Source organism: Ornithorhynchus anatinus, chromosome 2 (genome assembly GCF_004115215.2).
Source record: "Ornithorhynchus anatinus isolate Pmale09 chromosome 2, mOrnAna1.pri.v4, whole genome shotgun sequence".
Taxonomy (NCBI): domain Eukaryota; kingdom Metazoa; phylum Chordata; class Mammalia; order Monotremata; family Ornithorhynchidae; genus Ornithorhynchus; species Ornithorhynchus anatinus.
Window position 1 is genome coordinate 103,372,980 of NC_041729.1, and position 25,544 is coordinate 103,398,523.

Here is a 25,544-nt window from a genome sequence, read left to right on the forward strand (position 1 = left end):
CCAGTAACAGCTGCCTTAGCATTGCTTTTTTCTCTTCCAAATAGTTTCAAATGAATTGGGTCTTTCCCTCGTTGAATGCAAGATTCTTGAGGACAGCAACTGTGTCCCTTATTCGTTCATTCTCTCCCAATCACCCGAGACAGTGCTCTATTAATAGTTAAGTGCTTAAACATTTGATCGAGTGATTGATAGTGCAAGCCAGGGGACGCTCTGAGCCTTTCATTTTAGGACCAATGCATTTGGATTAACGTAGGAAGATTTGAACAGTTTTTCTAAGTCAACTTCTAGGGAAGTGATATTGAGAAACCGGTATTATTTTTCCAACCTAAGGCATCTGAATATACAAAAGAAGCAAAAAACTAGTTTCTGTCTTTAAGAAGCTTTCAGTCTACTGGGGAAAACAAGGTGGATTAAATTGACAGTTATAAATTCAAAGAGCATCTGCTGTTCTTCTCAAGCCCTATAATATGTAATATCCTAGAAAACAAGAAAAAAAATGCCCTCTCAAGTCCCACCCTCGGAACACCAACAAACCAAAAGTTTGCTTATTAGTAAGACCCCAATCAATGGTATTAATTGTGTCTATAGTGAGCAGAGCGCCGCGCAGAGTACTGCACACAGTAGGTGCTCAATAAATACCACTGATTGATCGGTTACCTGTATACAAAACGCAGTACTTCAAAAATAGACAATACAGTCTCTGCCTTCAAAGAGCTTGCAATCCAACGAGGAAGGCCGAGAAAGCACAACACATGAACAGTAGCAATAATGTTATTTGTTAAATGCTTACTGTGTGCCAAACACTGTGCTAAACGCTGGAGTGGATAACGAGATAATCAGGTTGAATACAGTCCCTCCCTCACATAGGTCTCAAAGACTAAAGGAGAGAGAGAGGAAAAAAAGTATTAAATCCTCAATTTGCAGATGAGAAAACTGAAGCAGAGAGCAATGAAGCGAATTCTCCGAGGTCCCACAGCGGCAAGTTTCAGAGGCTGACCTAGAAGCCAGATTCTGTGCCTCTGAGGCCAGTGCTCTTTCCACTAGGTCACAGAGGAATAAGAATAATGCTACAGTAGTTGACTTCAGGAGAATGGTAGGATCGGATAGATAAATAAGCTCGTTACGGGGAGGGAACACGTCGGCTAATTCTGTCGTACTGTCGTGGCTCAGTGGAAAGAGCCCGGGCTTAGGAGTCAGAGGTCATGGGTTCCAATCCCGGCCCTGCCACCTGTCAGCTGTGTGACTCTGGGCAAGTCACTTGACTTCTCGGTGCCTCAGTTACCTCATCTGGAAACCGAGGATTAAGTCTGTGCACCCCAAGTGGGACAACCTGATTACCCTGATTCTATCCCAGCGCTTAGAACAGGGCTTGGCACATAGTAAGCGCTTAACAAATGCCAACATTATTATTATCTGTTTAGTACGGTGCTCTGCACATAGCAAGCACTCGGTGAGTCCCATCGAACGATAAATAACTTTAAATTACCATAGATCTTGTTGTGCACACATGTTATGGGTAGTTGTCTAAAAGGGAGGAAAAAGCAAAGAATTTTAGCTGAGACACTCCTCACCTATCCCAAACCTGCCTTTTGGTCTCTCTCCCTTTCCTCATCTTCTTCTTGTAGCCAAGCACAACTATGGGGTTCCCTCCCAGGTGATCATCCGGATTGGTGAACGCTGCCTGCGGCATCTTTGCCACTCAATCGTATTAACGGATCGCTTACTATGTACGGAGCACTGTACTGAGCGCTTGGGAGAATTCGACAGAATTAGCACTCAATCAGTTGTATTGAGTACTATGTGCAAAGCGCTGTACTAAGCGTTTGGGAGAGTTAAGCATTCCCTGACCACAGAGAGCTTATAGTCTAGAGAACAAGCTTGTAAGTTGGAATGGTCATTAGCCAGGTTTGGTGGCTCATGGACTGTTCTTTGAAAATGACAATTTAGAGAGGGGCAGAATGACCTAGTGGATAGAGCATGGGCCTGGGAATCAGAAGGTCATGGGTTCTGATCCCAGCTCTGCCACCTATCTGCTGTGTGACCTTGGGGTAAATCACTTCACTTTTCTCAGCCTCAGTTATCTCATCTGGAAAAGGGGGATTGAGGCTGGCAGGCCCACGTGGGACAGTGACTGCGTCCTACCTGATTTGTTCGAATCCATCCCAGTGCTTAGTACAGAGCCTGGCACATAAGCACTTAAATACCACTATTTTTATCATTACTACTATTAATAAAGCATGAGTGGTGGAGGAAGTTCCAGAGAAACTGTGCTGTTTCCCAGCCTCCTTAGTCTCCCTGATCTTCCCAACAGTCACTCTCTGCCCTGGACTCTAACTTCCCCACAGGCACTCATTCCATCCAATCGGGGCCACGGCCCGAGCACCCGCTGGCCTGCCGATTTCCTCCTCCTCGTAACAGATGTGTCAGGAAAAAAGGAAATACCACGCACTTCATTACTTATTGATTTTCCCAAAGCTTTGCTGGAATAGAGATATCAAGATATTAAACACAAACTGCCACACCGATTCCTTGTTGGCAAGGAAAGCCTGAATTAATTAAATCTTTTTTTCAGCCGTTTCTATGGGAACACATTTTATTGAATAAATAGTCCTGAAGTGATATTTTTCTATTTTGAATTACATTAATTACCATTCAATACAGTGAATTAAGATCATTCCAGTCCTTACCGAAGGGGGTGAGTGAACAACCGAACAGATAGCAGAGGCCTTCAAGCGCCGTCACTCTCGGCGCTAACTACAGAGTCGTCTTTCTCCCCAAACCCAACAGCTCTCATTTTCCTTTCCCTCCATAATTGGTACTTCCTTCACACCCACCCATCCAAATATACACACACGGGCACGTATACAACCCTGAAATGCACGCAGACCTACACCGATGCACCGACATACCTTCACACACAAAGGCACGCTCACAAGCTGGCTATCCTTCCCACGGTAATAGTAAAAGTAATAATAACAACAGTGATATTTGCTAAGCGTTGACTATGTGTCAAGCACTGCACTAAGCACTGCGTCAGAGACAAGATAATCAGGTCCCGCATGGGGCTCACGTTCTAAGCCGGAGGGACATCGGGATCGAGTCCCCATTATGCTGATGAGGGAACAGAGGCACAGAGAAGCAAAGTGACTTGCCCAGGGTCACACGGCAGGTAAGTGGCAGAGCTGGGATTGGAACCCAGGCCCGTGCTCTTTCCACTAGGCCATGCTTCCCCACTCTGACCTAATTCACCGCTTGAGATTACTTTGCCCCTTCTCCTGCCCCGATCCAATTTGCCACATTTTTTTTCCTTTTTTCCTCTTTTCTGTGGCCACTGAGACCTCCTGTTCACCTCCGAACACCTCCAGGTCTCCTGTTCACCTACTGAGGAACAGGACAAAGTACCTGCCGGGGGGGGGGGCGGGGGGGGGGGGGAGAAGGTCGCGGTAACACTGGTGGGTGGAGACAGACGGTCACAATCCCGAGGAATCAGGACACGGTGGAAATCAAGGGATTCCGATTCTGGGATGTTTAGCATTTTGATTGGTGATCAATCCCTCCCCTCTCCCCTCCCCCCCAACAACCCCCTCCCCTACTTTCCCATCCTTCCCTGCAGTATCCTCAGAGGAGATCTCCTCCCTCCTCGCAAGTGCCACCCCCTCCACCTGCGCCTCGGACCCCATTCCCTCTCACCTTCTTAAAACCATCGCCCCTGCCCTCCTCCCTTCCTTAACTTCTATTTTTAACCACTCAATCTCCAAGGGCTCCTTCCCCTCTGCCTTCAAACACGCCCACGGCTCCCCCATCCTAAAAAAACCCGCTCTCGACCCCACTTCCCCCTCCAGTTATCGTCCTATCTCCCTACTACCCTTCCTTTCCAAAATCCTAGAACGAGTCGTCTACAATCGATGCCTAGAATTCCTTAACTCCCATTCTCTCCTAGACCCCCTCCGATCTGGCTTCCGTCCCCTCCACTCTACCGAGACTGCTCTCTCTAAGGTCACCCGTGACCTCCTTCTTGCCAAATCCAATGGCTCCTACTCCATTCTGATCCTCCTTGACCTCTCTGCTGCCTTTGACACCGTCGACCATCCCCTCCTCCTCCATACCTTATCTCACCTTGGCTTCACGGACTCTGTCCTCTCCCGGTTCTCCTCTTACCTCTCTGGCCGATCATTCTCGGTCTCCTACGCTGGAGCCTCCTCCCCCCCCCATCCTTTAACTGTTGGAGTTCCTCAAGGGTCAGTTCTCGGCCCTCTTCCGTTCTCCATTTACACTCACTCCCTCGGTGAACTCATCCGCTCTCACGGCTTCGACTACCATCTCTACGCAGATGACACGCAGATCTACATCTCCGCCCCTGTCCTCTCCCCCTCCCTTCGGGCTCGCATCTCCTCCCGCCTCCGGGACGTCTCCACCTGGATGTCGGCCCGCCACCTAAAACTCAACATGAGCGAGACTGAGCTCCTCATCTTCCCTCCCAAGCCCGGTCCGCTCCCAGACTTCTCCGTCACCGTGGATGGCACGACCATCCTTCCCGTCTCTCAGGCCCGCGATCTCGGTGTCATCCTTGACTCGTCCCTCTCGTTCACCCCACACATCCTATCCGTTACCGAGACCTGCCGGTTTCACCTCTACGATATCGCCAAGATCCGCCCTTTCCTCTCCACCCAAACGGCTACCTTACTATTACGGGCTCTCGTTATATCCCGGCTAGACTACTGTGTCGGCCTTCTCTCTGACCTCCCTTCCTCCTCTCTCGCCCCGCTCCGGTCTATTCTTCACTCCGCTGCCCGGCTCATCTTCCCGCAGAAACGATCTGGGCATGTCACTCCCCTTCTTAAACAACTCCAGTGGTTGCCTATCGACTTCCGCTCCAAACAAAAACTCCTCACTCTAGGCTTCGAGGCTCTCCATCACCTTGCCCCTTCCTACCTCTCCTCCCTTCTCTCTTTCTACCGCCCACCCCGCACGCTCCGCTCCTCCGCCGCCCACCTCCTCGCCGTCCCTCGGTCTCGCCCATCCCGCCGTCGACCCCCGGGTCACGTCCTCCCGCGGTCCCGGAACGCCCTCCCTCCTCACCTCCGCCAAACTGATTCTCTTTCCCTCTTCGAAACCTTACTTAAAAATCACCTCCTCCAAGAGGCCTTCCCAGACTGAGCTCCTCTTCCCCCTCTACTCCCTCTGCCATCCCCCCTTTACCTCTCCGCAGCTAAAGCCTCATTTTCCCCTTTTCCCTCTGCTCCTCCACCTCTCCCTTCCCATCCCCACGGCACCGTACCCGTCCGCTCAACTGTATATATTTTCGTTACCCTATTTATTTTGTTAATGAATTGTACATCGCCTCGATTCTATTTAGTTGCCATCGGTTTTTACGAGATGTTCTTCCCCTTGACGCTGTTTAGTGCCATTGTTCTCGTCTGTCCGTCTCCCCCGATTAGACTGTAAGCCCGTCAAACGGCAGGGACCGTCTCTATCTGTTGCCGACTTGTTCATCCCAAGCGCTTAGTACAGTGCTCTGCACATAGTAAGCGCTCAATAAATACTATTGAATGAATGAATGGTGAGACTTGAAACCATTAAATACGCTTAGACCTTTCATCCATTTCATTAGAGAAGCAGCGTGGCTCAGTGCAAAGAGCCCGGGCTTGGGAGTCAGAGGTCATGGGTTCGTAACCCAGCTCTGCCACTTGTCAGCTGTGTGACTGCGGGCGAGTCACTTCACTGGGCCTCAGTGACCTCATCTGCAAAATGGGGATGAAGACTGTGAGCCTCACGTGGGACAACCTGATTACCCTGTATCTATCCCAGCGCTTAGAACAATGCTCTGCACACAGTAGGCGCTTAACAAATATCAACATCATCATTCATCCACCACCATCATCATCAGAATGGACTGAACACAGTATTGCCTAAAACACTGTATTGAGTGTCTACTGAGTGCTCTAGACTGGAGGTTCTGAGAGAGCAGGGAACTTGTCTGCCAACTCTGATTTTTTTAATGGCATCTGTTAAGTACTTACTACTAATAACAATAATGTTGGTATTTGTTAAGCGCTTACTATGCGCCGAGCACTGTTCTAAGCGCTGGGGTAGATACAGGGTCATCAGGTGGTCCCACGTGAGGCTCACAGTTAATCCCCATTTTACAGATGAGGTACCTGAGGCCCAGAGAAGTCAAGTGACTCGCCCGCAGTCACACAGCTGACAAGTGGCAGAGCCGGGATTCGAACCCATGCTGAGGTAGATGCAAGCCCAGAAGCAGCACGGCGTAGTGGATAGGGCTTGGAGCTGGGAGTCAGATGGTCATGGGTTCTAATCCCAGCTTTGCCACTTGCCTCCTGTGAGACCTTGGGCAATAATAATAACGTTGCTATCTGTTAAGCGTTTACTATGTGCCGAGCACCGTTCTAAGCGCTGGGGTGGATACAGGGTAATCAGGTTGTCCCACGTGGGGCTCACAGTTAATCCCCATTTTACAGATGAGGTAACTGAGGCCCAGAAAAGTGAAGTGACTTGCCCACAGTCACGCAGCTGACCCGTGGCAGGGCCGGGGATCGAACCCACGACCTCCGACTCCCAAGCCCGGGCTCTTTCCACCGAGCCACGCAAGTCCCTTCGCTCTCCGTGCCTCCGTTACCTCATCTGTAAAATGGGGATTGAGACTGTGAACCCTACCAGGGACAGGGACTACGTCTAACCCTATTTGCTTGTATCCACCCGAGCACTCAGTACAGTACTGGGCACACAGTAAGTGCTCAAGGACCATTATTATAAGCCAATCAAGTGGGACACAGAGAGCATAAAGTTCAGCAAGGGGAGCTCCGAAGGAGTGCAGAGTATAGGCAGGAAAGTAGCGAGGGGAGAGGGCAGATGGGCGAGAAGAAGGGTGGCAGGGAGCCTGGAAGCCTGATTTCTCAAGCGTGTTTATCGAGCACTTCCTGTGGACAGAGAAGGGACCTGAGAATCGGAAGGACCTGGGTTCTAATCCAACCTCTGTCTTTGCTTGCTAGGTGACCTTGGGTGAGTCGCTTCTCTGGGTCTCAGTTACCTCATCTTAAAAGAGGGGATTAAGACGGTGAGCCCCATGTGGGATACGGACTGTGTCTGACCAGATTGGCTTGTACCTACTCCAGTGCTTAGTACAACAGCTGGCTAACAAACTGCTTAAATACCATTAGAAAAAAAAAAATCACTCCCATCAAAATGTGAGTTTCACAAGGGCAGGTATCATGAGAAGCCACATGGCGTAAGAGATAGAGCACGGGCCCGGGAGTCAGAAGGTCGGTGGTTCAGTGGTAGGACTCTCGCCTGCCACGCGGGAGGCCTGGGTTCGATTCCCGGCCAATGCATCGAAGCCTTTAAGCGGCGTGGCTCAGCGGAAAGAGAGCGGGCTTGGGAGTCAGAGGTCACGGGTTCTAATCCCGGCTCCGCCGCTAGTCAGCTGTGTGACCTCGGGCAAGCCACTTAACTTCCCTGTACCTCAGTTCCCTCATCTGTCAAATGGGGATTAAAAAACGGTGAGCCCCACGTGGGACAACCTGATCACCTTGTATCCCCCAGCGCTTAGAACAGTGCTTTGCACATAGTAAGCGCTTAACAACTACCACAAATAATAATAATATACCTGTCTGCTGGGTGACCTTGGGCAGGTTACTTCACTTCTGTGGGCCTCAGTGACCTCATCTGTAAAATGGGGATTGAGACTGTGAGCCCCAGGTGGGACAGGGACTGTGTCCAACCAAATCTGCTTGTACCCCACCCCAACGCTTAGTACAGTACCTGGCACACAGTAAGCACTTAAATACCATAATTATTCCTTATTATTATATGTTTTTCCTCTATTATACTGTCCCAAGCACTTGCATAGCATTGTAGTGGGAGTTCTATACTGAGAACCTTTCTGGAAAGTAGAGTTCTGGGTGTCCACTGTTTGCCAAGCACTCTACTGAGTTTCTACAGGCTGCACAGCACTAGACTGGAGCTCTCTGCCTTCGACAAAAGCACTCGCCAGTCAGTTGTATTTACTGAACCCTTACTCTGTACAGAGCACTGTACTAAGCGCTGGGGAGAGTACAATACAATAATAAACAAGACACGCTCCCTGCCCGGTGTGTGATGGTTATCCTGCTGTCTCACTGGTCGAGATTCCTCAACATAATATCATGAATCCCACCCCTCCTGAGGCAGAGCTGTGAATCACTTGGCACATAACTTAGAGAAGCAGCGTGGCTCAGTGGAAAAAGCCCCGGCTTGGGAGTCAGAGGTCATGGGCTCGAATCCCGGCTCTGCCGCTTGGCAGCTGGGTGACTCTGGGCCAGTCACTTCACTTCTCGGGGCCTCAGTTACCTCATCTGTAAAATGGGGATGAAGCCCGTGAGCCTCACGGGGGACAACCTGATCACCCCGTATCTACCCCAGCGCTTAGAACAGTGCTCTGCACAGAGTAAGCGCTTAACAAATACCAACACTATAACTGCTGTGTTATGTCAGCAAGTCAGTTAACATCACTGTGCCTCAGCATCCCCATCTATGAAATGGGGATTCAATCCCTCGTTCTTTCTCTCTTCTAGACTGTGAGTCCCATGTGGGACAGGGATAGGGTCCAACCTGATTATCTCGTATCTATTTCCACTGCTAAGTACTATTATTATTATTACTATTGTTATTACTGTAGACGTCTGTTACCGAGTCTTAGTAAAAAGCCCCGGATTATAATAATGATGATGGCATTTGTTAAGCCCTTACTATGTGCCAAGCACTGTTCTAAGCGCTGGGGGAGATACAAGGTAATCGGGGTGTCCCTCGTGGGGCTCACATTCGTAATCCCCATTTTACAGTTGAGGTAATTGAGCACAGAGAAGTTAAGTGACTTGCCCCAAGTCCCACAGCTGACAAGGGCCAGAGCCGGGATTAGAACCCACGACTTCTGACTCCCAAGCCCGGGCTCTTTCCACTGAGCCACACTGCTTCTCTATGTAGCTTCTCTATATATGGATTATGTAGCAAGGAGATCACAGATGGAAACCTGTGGCGTTAAGCGCTTAATTCGGTGCTTTGCACACAGTAAGTGCTCGATAAATACGATTGAATGAATGATTACTGTGATAGACTTGTAGATATTATAGATATTGTAGATATTATAGATAGATATTACAGATAGAAAAAAGGGTGGGCTATAACTTCACATTTTCCTTTCCAGTATTTTCCTGGCACATGCAAACTCTCCAGCATACATTGCCTCTCACGCAAATAGGCAACCAATACATGTCCCCACTCAAGGTCGGCACTCAGTAAATACCGCTAAACAAATCAAGAAGCCAATGGGTGAAAAAGGAAGGGGTACACTTGCTTTCTTCTTCCTAGTGACCACCTGAGACAGATGGTGACCCTGCCCACCTCCCCCACCAATCCCAGAGCTATTGCTTAGGGAAAATTAAATGCAGAAACAGTTTTCACCCTAATGAAAGCAGTGACAGCTGGGCCCTCCAATCTACTGGGACGGAGGAGCAGGATCAAGGATCGAGCCACGCCAAGCATTTTCTACCCCAGTCACGGCTTCGATCTCCACCCCGCATCTTCGGCATCAATGAAAAGAACAAAATACGATCACTAAATATAGCAACCGCCTTAACGTGTCACTAACTCTTTACCAGCTTTGTAGCTCAAGAGGCCAAAAAAAAAAAAAAAAAGCCACTTTAAGCATCCACTTTAAACCGTAATTTAATAAGATACTTGTTGCCACAGCAGGAAAGCTGGGGGGGAAGGAGAAGAGAGGAAACCACTTAAGCAACCATCTTAAGAAGTCGTTTATTTAAGCATCTGTCTCCTTCAACCTACCGGAAATGAAATGCAAACGAACTGATTAAATATAGTTTCTTAATCTACAGCCGATCAGTCAACGTGGTCAGGGATGAGGAAGCAAAAGGGGGGGAGATGTTAATGTTTTTACAGTGAATAATGATATTTCAAGGAAAGACTTAGCAGCAGGTTAAGAAAGATCATCTTCTAATAGGCCAGGAAGGGTGGGGAAAAGAAAGTGGGATAATTAGAAAAATATATTTTATGATAAATGAGAGAATTGCCCATCTGAATCAGCTAAGATGCTTCTCCATCGCTTCAAGAAAAACGTCAAGAGCCGGCACTATCAGGCCATGTATGCTAGTTTTACAAGCGTGCCACTTACTCGCTGTCTGACCTTGGGCAAGTCACATCTTCTCTGGACCTCAGTTACCTCATCTGCAAAATGGGGATTCATTACTTGTTCTTGAGAAGCAGCATGGCTCAGTGGAAAGAGCCTGGGCTTCGGAGTCAGAGGTCATGAGTCGACTCCCGGCTCTGCCACTTGTCAGCTGCGTGACTGTGGGCACGTCACTTAACATCTGTGCCTCAGTTCCCTCATCTGTAAAATGGGGATTAAAAGTGTGTGAGCCCCACGTGGGACAACCTGATTACCCTGTTTCTCCCCCAGCGCTTAGAACAGTGCTCGGCACCTAGTAAGCGCTTAACAAATACCAACATTATTCCTCTACTTACCCTGTGAGCTTCACGTGGGACCTAATTATCTTGTATCCAGTCCAGCACTTAGCACAGTGCTGGACAAATAGTAAGTGCCTAAAATATTCCACAATTATCATTAGGTTTTGGAGAAGATTACTGTGGGTTCAAACACATTAAATTTTAAGCTCACTGTGGGCAGAGAACATGTCTACCGGTTATTGTACTCTCTATAGTGCATAGTAAGTTCTCAAAAAATAGCACTGATGGACTTATTGACTGGACTGTGAGCTTCTCATAGACAAGGAATATATCTTCTACTACTTCTATCTGCTTCCCAAATATCCAGTTCAGCACAGTAAGTACCCAATACAATGCTCTGTCACCCGAAGGTGTCCAGTATAGCGTTCTGAAGAGAGTAGGCAATCATTACAGTGTTCTGCCCTCAGAGGTAGATTCTCCCATCAGAAATGATGGTTGAACCTCAGTCCTTAGACTTCAGGGTGACAATCTGCACAGCGTTATTAAGGTCTAGAAGAACGTGCGTGGGCTTGGGAGTCAGAGGCCCCGGGTTCTAATCTCTGCTCCACCACCGGTCTACTGTATGACCCTGAGCAAGTTACTTAACTTCTCTGGTCTCAGTTACCTCATCTGTAAAATGGAGATTAAACTTAGACTGTGAACCCCAAGTGGGACAGGGACTGTGTCTAATCTAATTATCAACACTTAGTGCAGCATCTGGCACATATTAAGTACGTGGCTCAGTGGAAAGAGCCCGGGCTTGGGAGTCAGAGGTCATGGGTTTGAATCTTGACTGTGCCATTGGTCAGCTGTGTGACTGTGGGCAAGTCACTTCACTTCTCTGGGTCTCAGTTTCCTCATCTGTAAAATGGGGATTAACTGTGAGCCTCACGTGGGACAACCTGATGACCCTGTATCTACCCCAGCGCTTAGAACAGTGCTCTGTACATAGTAGGCGCTTAACGAATACCAACATTATTATTATAACAGGTTCCATTTTTTTTTTTTTAAAAAGGAATGATTACAGTGAGAGAGACTAGCTCGGTATCATCCTCATCCTCTCCTTTCCACAAGTCATATTCTCTCTTGAGGACAGAGAGTATCAAGAGAGTAGACAGACAGGGCTATAGCTCAAGGCTAAGAGCACCAAAGCTTGTTTAATGCAAACCTTTGGATGAGGAAGTGATTGTAACATACTGCTAGTACGGGCTGAAGCACCATGATCCAGCAGACCATTGTCTTGGTAGCCACTGTGGATTTCGCAGCCCACATGAGCCAATTATTTTTCCAGATTCTCACCGCGACCCTCCAGTTCGCTGATGCTATGGGTGCAGTGTGGCTCAGTGGAAAGAGCACGGGTTCGGGAGTTAGAAGGTCATGGGTTCTAATCCCAGCTCTGCCATGAGTCTTCTGGGTGACCTAGGGCAAGTCTCCTCACTTCTCTATGCCTCAGTTACCTCATTCATAAAATGGGGATTCAATACCTGTTCTATCCTACTTAGACTGTGAGCCCTGTTTGGGACGGAGACAGTCTGTGACCGCATGGCTTACTGAATAGAGCAGAAGCCTGGGAGTCAGACGGTCATGGATTCTAATCCCGGCTCTTTTACTTGTCTGCTGTACGTCGTCGGGCAAGTCAACTTCTCTTTGCCTCCGTTACTTTATCTGTAAAATGAGGATTGACTCTGTGAGCCCCATGTGGGAGAGGGACTGAGTCCAATCTGATTTACTTGTATCCACCCCAGTGCTTAGAACAGCTTGGCACACAGTACATGTTTCACAAATACCACAATTGTTATGAATTATCTTCAGTTAGAAAATTTTACCAATCATGACATAGCCCCAGCAGGTAGGATCCCATCTAACACCCCGGGCTCCAGATTTTAAAGCCAAAGTTTTTCTCCTTGGGGGGTTTACAGTAGACTCCCAGTACCTTGCTCTACACACGGTAATGTATATGATACAATGCTCCTTACCCAGTAGGCACCCAGTACAGTGCTCTGTACATACTAGGTACTCATTCATAGCTGAATCCAAGCTACCTTGAAAATTCAGCACCAGACCCTGGCTCAAGCAAAGGCAGAGAGAAATCTGAACAGCAATCTAAAACTCTTCTTTGCATTCCTCTTCACTTTGTAATAGGTTTTCCCGGGAACAGGTATTCGTGGACAAACCAGCCGGAAGAGGACAGGAAAAGGATGAGAGAATTCAAGGGTCCTTGATTCAAACATGAAATATAGGGACTAAATGGGATCTTTCTGCCCTGAGGATTTTGGCAAATGATTTTCTGATTTTCGGTCCTGGAATTCTTCTCTCTCACCATGGCCAGTCTCCTCATTTAAATTTCTAAACTTCTAGAGCAGTTGGAGTTCCACCCCAGAAGAAACTATGAACCCAAAAGCATCCTCTTGGGATTCCTGAAAAGTTATTTCTCCAACAACACTGTAGTTGTGTTCCTGCAGACTCTCTCCCCACCCCACAAGTTGTCAAAAAATGGGGTTGTGTCAGTCATTGTTTCCATGGAAAATAGGCTCAGAAGATGATAGTTAAAATGTGAAATCCTACATGACTTATCACACTGGGTGACATTCAAGGAGGTGGGGGAAGATGAAAAAAGTCTTATAAAGCTCAAAATAAGCTGTAACCCAATAAAACTTAAAGTGAACTATTTGTTTTTCACATTTTCTCTTCCATTTTATCTGACACCTACCAGTAGTCATTACCCCCTCACCAACTTGCAACCACTTCAGGTCATTTTCTAGAAAACAAATTTTAAATAGCAGCTATTGATTCCCTTTGCAATTATAATGATCTTCTGATAACAGGATTGCCACAAGATCTGCTTGATCTGAAGCAGCATTCCTTGGCAGAGCTACAGTGTACTACATAAGTTTCACTATCCAAGAAATTAATATCCATATTATGAAAACTACGTTCCTTTATTCTTCTACACAGGAAGCACTCAATAAATACTACCAATTGATTGATTCCATCATTCTTTATCCACATCAAGCTCTGAAAAATCTGTCCCATTAGCATGCCTGCATTTGTGTTCCCTAGACTCCCTCCCTCTGCTATGCTGCTGCCCTAATTTTCAAAACTCAGCTTAATTATTCACAACCTTCACTCAAAAGTAGAGAAAGGACTAGGGGAAAAGAACAGATGCTAAAATGCAAACACTATTGGTGAATCCCCATCTTAAATTTACAATTAAAGGAAAAACAGGATTCATTATGTGGTAATAAAGTAATCTGTTCACCTCTTGACTGGTGAAATCCGTGTTTGCTGTTCACCAACAGTGATACTGTAGAGCAGTGGGCTTTAACACCCCTAGAGAGCTTTTATTTATCCCAGCACTTAGTAAAGTGCCTGGCACATAGTAAGTATTTAACAAATACCATGTATTATTACTTTTATTATTATTGTAACACTACATGAGGTCCTTGAGGAACCCACCAGATATGAGGTGCGAATCATACCCTTAAGGACATGATGATGCACTTTCCCATGATAACAGACGGATCAACATCTTGATACAGTGACATGAACTTGGGGATTGAGAGCCTGCCCCCAGGGCCAGTGGTTTGAGTTGGGGGCCACTGGTAGCCTCATATCCATGCCAACGTACACCTACTGGGACACAGACCGAGTTCACAGACTCCTGGAAGAGACAAGCCAATATAAATTGGCATATATGCTGTAGTTAAAAGTACGAGTCGATAGGAATAATAAACCAGGTGGAGAAATCAATTACAAATAACGAACAGGCAACTCCACGAAAGCCGAGGTGCCTGAGGGGATGGCAGACAGGGTGAGACCTTCAGCGGGTGGGGAGAGGGGTTTGAAGGAGGAGTTTAAATGACAATGATGATAACTGTGGTATTTGTTAGAGCTTAATGTGTGCCGGGCACTGGACTAAGCTCTGGGGTGGATACAAGCATCTGTCATTCAGTCGTATTTATTGAGCACTTAATGTGGGTAGAGCACTATACTAAGCACTTGGAAAATACAATTCAGCAACAAAGAGAGACAATCCCTGCCCACAATGGGCTCAGATCCGGTTGAACACAGTCCCTGTCCCCGGGGCGCTCACATTCTCTATCTCCATTTAACAGATGAGGTAACTGAGGCACAGAGAAGCAAAGCGACTTGCCCAAGGTCACGCAGCAGATAAGTGGCAGAGCCGGGATGAGAACCCACGACCTTCTGACCCCCAAGCCTGTGCTCTATCCACTATGCCATGCTGCTTCTGGGAGGGAGAGGCTCGATTCAGAATAAATAAAAGGACATTCTCAGTGGAGTCAGTCAATTGTATTTTTTGAGCACTTACTGTGTGCAGAGCACTGTACTAACTGCTTGAGAGAGTACAATGCAACAATATCACAGACACGCTCCCTGCCCACCCTGAGCTTACAGTCAAGAGAGGAAAACAGACATTAATATAAATTGGCTGAACAATATGATCAGTAGGTTGGAGATGGCCTTGTGTTTAATTATTAGGTTGTGTACACTGATGACACCCAACTCTTGTTCCACATTTTTATAAGCCAGAAATTTTTTCCAGTGCATACTCCACTCCAATTCCTGTAGTCTGTACATTTCTCCAATACTGAGCTTTGGGGAAAGGCATAAGAACATTGATTCAGTCACCACCTCTGGCCCACAGCAGAGTTAGCCAGAGGCCAGTCACTTCACTTCTCTGTGCCTCAGTTCCCTCATCTGTAAAATAGGGACTGAGACCGTGAGCCCCACAGGGAGCAGGGACTGTGTCCAACCCGACTTGTCTGTATCCACCCCAGCGCCCCGGCACAAAGTAAGCGCTTAATGGATATCATAATTATTATTAAAATTATTATATGGAGTAGAAGAGTAACACAGTAAAGTTCAGCTCTAACACAGGCTGTTTTCTAAAACCGCTCAGTCCCCCAGGCAGGACTCACCTCTGTGAATCCAGAGAATGGGCCTTTTGCAAGCCAGATGGATTTTCTAACAGGGCAGGTAGGTAATAATAATAATAAAGTTGGTATTTGTTAAGCGCTTACTATGTGCAGAGCACTGTTCTAAGTGCTGCGACAGATACAGGGTAATCAGGTTGTCCCATGTGAGGCCCACAGTTAATCCCCATTTTACAGATGAGGTAACAGAGGCACAGAGAAGCTAAGTGACTTGCCCACAGTCACACAGCTGACAAGTGGCAGAGCCGGGATTCGAACCCATGACCTCTGACTCCCAAGCCCGGGCTCTTTCCACTGAGCCAGGCTGCTTCTCGATATCAGGTAGGGGAATACAAAAAAATCACCACATCTGGGGATAAAGGAGCCTCTCTAGCTCCCTCATTTCCCCAATGAGGCTCTCCACCGTACAACTCCCTCTCATCTATCTGCCGCCTTCTACCTTTTCCTGTTCCACTACATTTTGTTTCTTGGCTACTCTAGAGCTAACCTCCTTTGCGAAGAAGGGTGACCTAATGGAAAAAAAAAGAAACACGGGCAAAGGAGTCAGAGGACCTGGGTTCTAATCCCAGCTCTGCCACTTGCTCTCCCCCTCTAGGCTGTAAGCTTTTTGTGGGCAGGGGAAGGTGTCTATCAGCTCTGTTCTATTGTACTCTCCCAAGCTCCGCACACAATAACCACTGATTCATTCAATCGTATTTCTTGAACGCTTACTATGTGCAGAACACTGTACTAAGCGTTTCGAATGTACAAGTCGGCAACAGATAGAGACGATCCCTGCCCAACAACAGGCTCACAGTCTAGACGGGGGAGACAGACAACAAACTGATCAATTGCTGTGTGACTTTGGGCAAGACACGCCATTTCTCTGGGCCTCAGTTTTTTCCACCTGTAAAACGGGGATGAAATACCTATTCTACCTCCCACTTAAACTGTGAGTCCGATGCGGGACAGGGACTGTGCCTGCCCTGATTACGATGTATCCAACCCCACTGCTTAGTACAGCGCTTGGCACGTAGTAAGCGCTTTACAAATACCACAGTCATGACTATCGTTATTTGCCACAAATCCCTAATAATAATAACAACTGTAGTAATTGTTAAGTGTTTACTTTGTACCAAGCTCTGCACTAAGCTCTGGAGTGGATATAAACAAATTGGATGAGACATAGCCTCTTTCCTCTATGGGGCTCACAGTCTCAACCCCCATTTTACAGATGAGGTGACCGAGGCCCAGAGAAGTGAGGTGACTTGCCGAAGGTCAACAGCAGAAAAGTGGAGGAGGCGGGAGTGGAACCCACGACCTTCTGAGTCCCGGGCCCGTGCTCTATCCACTATACCATAAGTCTCCTCCCACCCCCAGGCCCTGACCAAGGAATGATTTGCAAAACCGCCTGTGGCTTTGGGACTAATAGCAAGGACTGCCAGGCCCCAGTCATGCTCTGTTTTGAAGGATAAATGTTTCTGCTATTTGGAGAGGGCTAATTGGCCTAAGGCTAGACGCCCGCCAAATGAATATGAGTGATTCATCACTGTTCTCGGAAATAATGAGACCCAGAGTCCTCTCAGTAGTGAACCGCGGTGTTGCTTATCATGGCGAGCATTATGACGGTGCTAATGGGCCGGGTTAGAAACCGTAATCAAATATTAATGAGCTTTTCGTACCAAAGCATTTTTCATGCCCGTTTCAGCTTCCCGAGGAACCTAGCGCTTGGCCAGAATTTCTTTTCCCGGGACTGGTTTCCTGACTGGGGAGGCAGCCTATCTCCCCTGTCTGGGCCAGTCAAGTCACTCACCTGGCTTCCAAGGGTGGGACATGGAGAAAAACAGACATTTTTTCTGGTATTTTTTTAAGCTTTTACTATTCTGAGTAGCGGTGTAGTTACGAGACAATCCGATCAGACACAGTCCCTGTTCCACATGGGGCTCACAGTCCAAGAGAGAGGAAAACCAGGTAGCTTATCCCCATTTTATGGAGGAGGAAACTGAGACACAGAGCATTTATGTGATTCGAATTGTACATTCCAAGCGCTTAGTACAGTGCTCTGCACCTAGTAAGTGCTCAATAAATACTATTGAATGAATTCACCCATGATAATCCAGCAAGAAGGGGGCAGAGCCGGGATTAGAACCAGGTCTAGGGTCTCTCCACTAGGCCAGGTGGCCTCTCCAGTGAAATTCATCTGGGGTTAAGTCCCGAACATTTAATTTTCTACCCCCTAAATCCATCCCCGATCTTGGTTTGCTTTCTAACAGGTTCGGGTCTTTAACGGTCAACGCTACCGCTGTAGGGGTTTCTGAGAGATTCAAAGTCCAGTGGAGACTTTAGCTCATGGTCACTTTTGGAACGGAATTGGTTGTATTGAAGTAGGTTGATGAGAATTCACTTTCTAGATCAATTACTCCACCCCATGGACACTGACTTTAGAGTGCAAAGATCTCCCCTGTAACAGAGGTTATTTTTGCGGGTGGGCAGGTTGTTGCTTCCTACTGGCTGAATCAATTCAACATCCTTTTGGCCCAGAGACGCACCCTCCCTCCCCGCCCCACAGCACTTGTGTATATATATATATACACATAGCTATAATTCTATTTATTTAAATTAATGCCTGCTTACTTGTTTTGATGTGTATATCTCTATATTTCAATTTATATTGATGCCTGTTTACTTGTTTTGCTGTCTCCCCCCTTCTAAACCGTGAGCCCGTTGCGGCAGGGATTGTCTCTCTCTGTTGCTGAATTGTACTTTCCAATTGTTTATTACAGTGCTGTAAACACTCAAATACAATTGGATGAATGAATATTTCTCTAAAATTTGCATACCGACCTCCTTATTTCTGGGTAAGAGGGTTCAGGCCACGAGATCATTTTTAAAAAGCAGCATGGCTTAGTGCAAAGAGCTTGGGCCCCGGAGTCGGAAGGTGATGTGTTCTAATCCTGGCTCCTCCGATTGTCTGCTCTGGGACCTTGGGCAAGTCATTTCACTTCTCTGGGTCTCAATTACCTCATCTGTAAAATGAGGATTGAGACTGAGAGCCCCATGTTGGACAGGGATTGTGTCCAACCTAAGTTGCTTGTATCCACCCCAGAGCTTAGCACAGTGCCTGCCACATAGAGTTTAACAAATACCAGAATTATTATTATAGAAAACAATAAGCTACCTACCCTAGAGATTACCCGTGAAAAAGAGGGATTTAGTCTGTGAGCCCCATGTGGGACAGGGCTTTCGTCAAACCCGATCAACTAGAGTCTACCCCAGTGCTTAAAACAGTGCTTGACACATGGTGAGTACTTAATACAATAAAGATAGTAATAATAATAATTTCTCTTGACCCACAAAACACCACCCTCAGCACTGCCCTCCAGTGATCTCGAAATACTAATCCACAAACTGGATTACCTCCAAAGAACGCTTCCTCCACTCCTATGCATGAGTGTGGAGCTCTGCTGGCAGAAATCCATCTCAAATACATCCTCACCTGCTTCAATTCTGACGTCTCCTCTGCCCAACAATACTTTTCCATCATTATTTTTTATGGGGAAACTCTACCAGATGGAAAAAAAGGATCATTCTAAATAAAATAGGCTTAAAGAAACACCGGGAAGGCAAAGAGCCCAGCATATTTTATCACTGAAGGCAAAAACATCCACTACTTGGATTCCTGTTGGGTATTCTTTCTCCCTCTTTCCTTGTCAATCGTATTTATTGAGTGATTACTTGTGCAGAGCACTGTATTAAGCATTTGGGAGAGTACAATATAACAGACATATCCCCTTATCACAGTGAGCTCACAGTCTAGACGGGGAGGCGAACATTAATATAAATGAATAAATTAAAGATATGTACATTAGTGCTGTGGGGCTGGGAGCAGGGATGAATAAATGGAGCAAATTAGGGCAGTGCAGAAGGGAATTGAAGAAAAAGAAAAGATGGCTTAGTCAGGGAAGCCCTCTTGGAGGAGATGTGCCTTCAATAAGCCTGTGAAGCGGGTTGGGGGGGGGGGGGAGGGTGGAATAATTATCAGTCAGATATGAGGAGGGAAGGCGTTCCAGGCCAGAGGTAGGATGAGGGCAAGAAGTCGGAAGCAAGATAGATGACAATAAGGTACAGCGAGAAGGTTAGCATTAGAGGAACAAAGTGTGTGGGCTGGGTTATAGTAGTAGAGTAGTGAGGTGAAGTAGAAGGGGACAAGGTGACTGACTGCTTTAAAGCCAATGGGGAGGAGTTTCTCTTTGTATTTGCTTTTTACAACAGGCAATACAGGGATGGATATTTGTCCAGCTCCTAGCCAGTCACAGCTCCCAATTGATAAGAGATTGAGAGCTTTGGAGATATGATTTGGAGTCTGAGAGGGGGAAGCAATTTTCCCTGTGGGTCTGGCCCAGTCCAGCATGCCATCTGGTGACACCAGAGGAAGAGCAATGGGGCCCCAATCTCTCCCCAAAGGAGCATTTCCCAGACAAGCTGAGGTCAGGTTGGCATCTCTGCCTAGTAGAGAGGTTTGTGGGTCGATCCCCAGGGAAGTGATAGCCTTTCTAAATCCCAGAAGAAAGAACTGTTTAAATAGTCAACCATATTTACTGGGGGCTGTGTGCACAGCACTGTACTAAGAACGTGGGAGAGTACGATACAACAATAGACAGTCCCTGCTGACCGTCTCACAATCCCGTTAATCCAGACACCATGAATGAGGGCTTTGTTGCCAACCAGTTTTCTGGTGCTGGAATCTCGTCATCTCCAGTCATTGTACAGTCACTACTGTCCCCAGTTCAATTCTTCTACCCGATCACATTTTCCTCCCCAGCTTCTCAGCCACACACGGCCTTCCCACGAATCTGTCCTGTTCTCCCACAGACACCTCGGATCTTTTGACCCTCTCTAATTCTCTAAATTCATCGTGCCCCATTTGTTCTCCATACCCTTTCTCTTGACACAAATCTCTATCCTCAACACCACCCTCTCCACTGACCTCAGCTCCCTTGCTCCCCTGTCCTCTGCTGATCTTGTACCACTAACCCACCACCCTGGCTCACCTCCACAGAATGCTTCCTGCGCTCCTGTGCATGAGCTGTGGAGCACTACTGGCAGGAATCCAGACACCTTGATGACCTTGATCACCTCAAATTCATTCCTACCTGCTTCAATTCTGACATCTCCTCTGCCAACGGTACTTTTCCATCCTTACTGACTCCCATCCCACTGCCTTTTGCAGCTGTTTCAGACATTTAACTCCCTCCTTAAACTCCCTGTCTCCCCACCCTCTATGTCTTTTCCCAATGACCTGACCCTACATTTGATAAGATTAAAACCATCAAGCGGGGTTTGCCTAAAATCTCCCCAGTTCCTCTCCAGCCCCTCACTCCTCCTGCCCCCTCCATGACTTTCTCATTTTTCCCACAGTATATCAAGATTTGATCTCCAGTTGTTTCCCATCCAAGTCCAAACTCCTCGCCATTGGCTTAGAAGCACTTAATCACCTTGCCCCCTACCTCACCCCACTGCTCTCCTACTCCAACCCGGCCCACACACTTCACTCTCACTCGTCAGCTGTGTGACTGTGGGCAAGTCACTTCACTTCTCTGTGCCTCAGTTCCCTCATCTGTAAAATGGGGATTAACTGTGAGCCTCACGTGGGACAACCCGATTACCCTGTCTCTCCCCCAGCGCTTAGAACAGTGCTCTGCACATAGTAAGCGCTTAACAAACGCCAACATTATTATTATTATTATTGTTCTAATACTAACCTTCTTACTGCTGACCACTCACCCACATCCTGACACTGACCTGGAATGCTGTCCTTTCTCAAATCCATCAATTACTCTCCCAACCCCGCCTTCAAAGCCTTACTGAAGGCACATCTCCTCCAAGAGGCCTTCCCTAAGTGTCCCTTTCCTCCTCTCCCACTCCCTTCTGCATCTCCCTGACTTGCTCCCTTTGTTCTTCACCCCTCCCAACCTCACAGCACCCATGTACATATCCGTAGTTTATATATTCATATTAATGTCTGTCTCCCCGCCCTCTAGACTATAACCTCATCGTGGGAAGAGAATGTGCCTATTTATTTTTGCATTGTACTCCCGCAAGCACTTAGTACAGTGCTCTGCACACAGTAAGCACTCAGTAAATAAGATCGAAAGAATGAAAGAAAACTAGGTTGGATACAGTCCCTGTCCCACATGGAGCTTACACTTTTAATCCCCACTTTACAGATGAGGTAAAGTGCAGCAGCAATGGCCTAGTGGAAAGAGTACAGCCCTGGGAGATGGAGGACCTGGTTTCTATTCCTGGCTCCGCCACTTGGCTGCTGCGTGATTCTGGGCAAGTCACTTCCCTGGGCCTCAGTTACCTCATCTGCAAAATGGGGACTGAGACTGGGAGCCCCAAGTAGGACAGGGACTGTCTCCACCCCAATTTGCTCGTTTCATCCCAGCATTTAGTACAGTGTCTGGCATATAGTAAGCCATATTTATATACTTACAAGTATAATATACTTACATTTTTCAGTGACATATAACATATATAACATATAACACTCTCACCCAACCCTCATACCCACAGTACATAATAATGTTGGTATTTGTTAAGCGCTTACTATGTGCAGAGCACTGTTCTAAGCGCTGGGGTAGATACAGGGTAATCAGATTGTCCCACATGAGGCTCACAGTTAATCCCCATTTTACAGATGAGGTAACTGAGGCACAGAGATGCAAAGTGACTCGCCCACAGTCACACAGCTGACAAGTGGCAGAGCCGGGATTCGAACCCGTGACCTCTGACTCCAAAGCCCGGGGTCTTTCCACTGAGCCATGCTGCTTCCCTAACATATACGTCTTATAGTACATGCTATAAGATGGCTAGTTTGGATAAGTGTGCAATCTAGTACCACAGAGCAAAATATCTCTGTATTCACTTTGAGCATCCCCAAACAGACTGTACAGTGTTGAAGACCAAAGGGTGCTGGATGCTACCGTCTACATCATTCACCCAGCCACCTGATTGGGGAAAGGAGAATTAACAAACTATCCCCCCCCCGCCCCCACCATTAGACTGTGAGCCCATCACTGGGCAGGGATTGTCTCTGTTGCCGAATTGTACATTCCAAGCACATAATACAGTGCTCTGCACATAGTAAGCGCTCAATAAATACTACTGAATGAATGAGAAATAGATATTCAGTCAAAAAAATCCCTACCACGTGGCTTTTCTATCTGTGATCCTGGAGAAGAGAGAGAGGAAAAAGATTCATTCAATAGTATTTATTGAGCGCTTACTATGTGCAGAGCACTGTACTAAGCGCTTGGGATGAGCAAGTCGGCAACAGATATTGACAGTCCCTGCCGTTTGACGGGCTTACGGTCTAATCGGGGGAGATGGACAGACAAGAACAATGGCAATAGAGTAAATAGAGTCAGGGGGAAGAATAGAGTCAAGGAAAAAGATGACAAGAGAGAGAGAGAGCGCATCTGGACAGCTTTCCCTCCAGCTTCATTTTGCAGTTCACTGCTTTAAGGTCTAGTGCAAAGAGCAAGGGGCTAGTAACAGGAAACTTGAGTTCTACTATCAACTGGGCTGCTTGTTTGCTATGTGACCCTGGGCAAGTCATTCATTCATTCATTCATCCAATCATATTTATTGAGCACTTACTGTGTGCAAAGCACTATAACTGATCACTTGGGAGAGTACGATATAACCGTAAACAGACATATTCCCTTCCCAAGTCAATTAACCATTCTGTACCTCATTTTTCTCATGTGTAAAATTAGGTTAAGATCTCTGCTCTCCCTTGTTCTCAGACTGTGGGCCCCATGTGAAACAGGGCCTATGTCCTGTCCGCTTGTCTTGTATCTATCCTAGGGCTCAGCATAGTACTTAGCACACAGTAAGTGCTGACTACTATGAAAATAATATATTAACATAGATTTCGGTTTCCCTCCCAAATTTAAGTCTTACAAGCTTCTCAGGAGATGTTTAATAACCTCCAATGGCCATCCATCCATTTCCATATCTAGCAGAAACTTCTTACCATTTACTTTAAGCTTTAAGCACTCGATCACCTTACCCCATCCTACCTTAATCTACTACGGCCCAGCCCTCACACTCCACTCCTCTAGCGCCAGCGTACTCTCTGTGACACAATCTCGTCTATCTTGCTGCTGACTCCTTCCCCACATCCTCCCCCTAGACTGGAATTCCCTCCCCCTCCATATATGTGAGACCACCACTTTCCTCCTCCTTCAAAGCGTCGTTAAGATGACATCTTCTCCAGAAGGTCTTTCCCGGTTAAGTCTTCCTCTCCCAGGTTTCCTCTACCTTCTGAGTCTTCTATATACTTGAATCTGTGACCCTCAAACCCACAACATCTATGTTCATATCTTGAAATTATATATTATAAATTTATTCATATTACTGTCCGTCTCCCCCTCTAGACTGTAAACTTGTTATGGGCAGGGAAAGTGTCTAAATCTGTTGTACTCTCCCAAGCGCTTAGTACAATGTCTTGCACGTAAGGGCCCGATTAATGTAATTGTTCAATTGATCTCTGAAGGTTAAGCATCTCTTTGGGAGACTAGTGTGGAGGAGTTTCAGAGTCAAATGCAACAGGACAAACTGGTTTTATTCAACCTGGAATCCAAACTGCCCTGTACCTTGCCATATCAGCAATTTGCTTTTGGAAAAAGGAAAAGGAAAGCGGGAAACACCTCCAGTGCTTCAATCCATCCTTCTTCCCCGTCATCACACAAAAATGGAGGAGAGAGGAACCATCTGTTATACTCGGCTCACACCCTCCAACACTTGCTGACTTCTACCCTGAGTGATTCTTAGACTGCAACTTGAGAGACCACTTCACCATGTGGCTTGATCCAACTAGAACGATAGCTCAGACTAAAAGGAATTGAAAAGACTAGATCAGAAATAGCGAGGAACTGAAAGCAGTCAAGCAAGCAAGCAATGGTAAGTATTGGACGCTTACTGTGTGCAGAGCAACATACTAAGCAGTAACAATAATATTGAGCTCTTACTGTGTGCCAAGCACTGTTCTAAGAGCTGGGGTAGATACAAGGTAATCAGGCTGTCCCGCGTGGGGCTCACAGTCTTAATCCCCATTTTACAGATGAGGTAACTGAGGCATAGAGAAGTTAAGTGACTCACCCAAAGTCACATAGCTGACAAGTGGCGGAGCAAGGATCAGAACCCATGACCTCTGACTCCCAAGTCTGTGCTCTAGGGAAAGTATAATACAGCAGAGTGGGTAGACACGATTCCTTGTCCACAAGGAGCTTACAGTTTGGTGGGGGAGGCAAGGAGGAACTCCCCTGATGTGAGAGGAAAATTATGTTCCCAGCAAAATGAGCGGTCATGTATCGAGTGTCTAGCCTTTCTGAAAGCTTTCTTCCTTCCAGAAATGGTACAGCTGCCCAGCAAACAACAACAAACACTAGCTAAATATTTGTTTTCTGGAGGGCCTGGCTGAGTAAGATTAATTACAGACATAATTAAGACATGCAATTCCAGCGGATGCCCAAACATCAGCTTTCGGCACTGAGGCTAGTTCAGATAAGTCTCCTATTAAATCTTTGGGAAATCAAAATCTGGCTCGCTTTTTCCTGCTCCCACTATTTATCAGTAATTTCTGTCTGCCTGTCTCCTCAATTAGATTGCAAGCTCTTTACAGACAAGGGACCATGTTCTGTAAACTTATCTTCTAGACTGTCAGCTCACTGGGGGCAGAGAATGGGCCTAACCTCTCTGTTATATTGTGCTCCCAAGCATTAGGACAGTGCTCTGCACACAGTAAGAGCTAAATAGGATGAATTCATTGATTGACTAACTTCTGAAGCAGTCTTACAGGGATAAGTTTTCAGGGCCTACTGTTGATTAATTGATTTATTACTGCTCTCCTACTACTACCCAACCCGCCCACTTCACTCCTCTAATGCTAACTTACTCGCCGTGCCTCGATCTCATCTATCTCCCCACTGACCCCTCACCCACAGCTTTCCCTGTGGCCTGGAAAGCTCTCCCTCCTCAAATCCAGCTGACAATTACCCTCCCCCGATTCAAAGTCTTACTGAAGGC

General features: G+C 46.8%; 1 long non-coding RNA gene and 1 other non-coding gene across 2 annotated transcripts in view; one reads left to right on the forward strand and one right to left on the reverse strand.

Moving 5' to 3' along the window:
- LOC120639043 overlaps nucleotides 1–25,544 on the reverse strand; it is a 62,522-nt gene that overhangs the window by 15,775 nt on the left and 21,203 nt on the right. The window lies entirely within an intron of this gene.
- On the forward strand, nucleotides 7,280–7,349 carry TRNAG-GCC. The gene has a single exon. It is a non-coding gene; the product is annotated as a tRNA-Gly (tRNA).